Below are 1,817 nucleotides of genomic sequence, written 5' to 3'. Positions count from 1 at the left end.
GATCCCGTCTAGTTGGAGCGCCAAACAAGCGCTGTTGCGTGCCGGCCGTCGTTTCCCGTGCGGCCTGACCCGGGGGCGGAGTGCATGAGACTAACCAGCCGTATGCACCCGCCCCCCGCGCTGTGCTTCGGCCCTGGGCCCCCGGCTTTTCAGCCCACAGTGTAATCAACGTCATACATACATACATACATACATACATACATACATACATACATACATACATACATACATACATACATACATACATACATACATACATACATACATACATACATACATACATACATACATACATACATACATACATACATACATACATACATACATACATACATACATACATACATACATACATACATACATACATACATACATACGTACGTACGTACGTACACACCTGCCCAAAATCCAGTAGGGCTACTTGGAGGTCATCTGTGTCCGAGGGGGGAGTGGGGGCGGGTCCTGGGGGCCAGTGTTGGCAAGAGAGGGAGGAGGAGGGGGAGGCGAACATGGCGGCAGATGCCGGGGAGCCCGCGGCCCCCACCGCCGCTATGGAGCGCCTTCGCCGCATGGCCAGCACGTTGCCCGGGTGCCTGCAACCCAAACCCGGAGGGCGAGGCGGTCGGGAGTTACGAGACGTCAACTGAAACGGTTGCGAGTTGGAAATGGGCGTGGTTGCAGCCAGAGGTCGGCAAATCGGTTTCTATGGCTGCGGGAGGGCATAATTTCGGTTAATAAACCCTAATAAGGTTTTTTTGGGTGCCTTCCTTCTTTACAAAGTTAAACACAGCCAGCGCGCGGCCCTACGGGCCGCAATAGAGGCTGCAAGTCACGTCTTTTGGTCAAATTTTGGTCATTCGGGACCCGCAGCCTTATTTCGGCTGCGGGTACTTTGGTACGGACCCGCAGGACCCGCCTTATTTGCCGACCTCTGGTTGCAGCTCGCGAGGAAAAGGACAGCACAAGAAAGCCGCAGCCCCATTGCCGGATCAATTAATACATAACTTAATATACAACTTAACTCAAAAGCGAGGTTTGAGGGCCATTACATACGGTTGTTTTTGCAGAAGTAAGTTCCGGGATCCTTCAGAATGTTGTTTTTTGGGGGGGGGGGGAAATTGGGGAGGGTACCGGGAAGGGAAGGAAGCGCCAGCAGATAAAACACACACGGCACGCCTGCGTCATTGCCCCCGCTCCTTTCCCCCCTTCCCCCCAATAAGGGGCCCGGCATCACGGGAAGCAGTGCAATGGCAGTGGCAGAACTCTAATCTAAGCAGCAGCAGTAGCAGGGGCGCGACCAAAGAAAAGCGGCATTGTCGTTCGTACTGCTTACGGGTCGCTATGGAAGAGGCCGTCTTGCAGGATCATGACGCCGTACGCCAGGATGAGTGATGTCATCAATCCGTGCCGTACAGCCTGCATGATGCAGCAGCGGCGGTCGAGGCGGTGAGGTGGCGAGAGGCAGTAATAGCCGATAAAGAGCAACTCCTCAACTACCCTTTTTCCCCGTCCTCCTCCCCATCCTCCCTTCTTCCCCTCCCTCTCCCCCTCCCCTTTACCCCCAATCCGACCGCTGCCCGCACCCTTACCCCCCCCAGCAGCACCAATATCACCTCCACAAAACCCTAAACCCTCTCACCCTCTCCAGTCGTCTCTTTGCAGAACTTGTGCATAGAGCTCCCTCCCTTTTTCCTCATGTACCCCTCCCCTTTCCAACATACATGCCCTTATGTCCTCTTCCCCTTTCACCCCCGTCCCCCCCTTTTTCAATCTTCCTCGATTCGGCATATCCCTCCCCTCCCCTCCCCTCCCCTCAC

The sequence above is a fragment of the Volvox carteri genome (genome assembly GCF_000143455.1).
Source record: "Volvox carteri f. nagariensis unplaced genomic scaffold VOLCAscaffold_25, whole genome shotgun sequence".
Taxonomy (NCBI): Eukaryota; Viridiplantae; Chlorophyta; class Chlorophyceae; order Chlamydomonadales; family Volvocaceae; genus Volvox; species Volvox carteri.
This window is presented reverse-complemented; position numbering follows the sequence as displayed.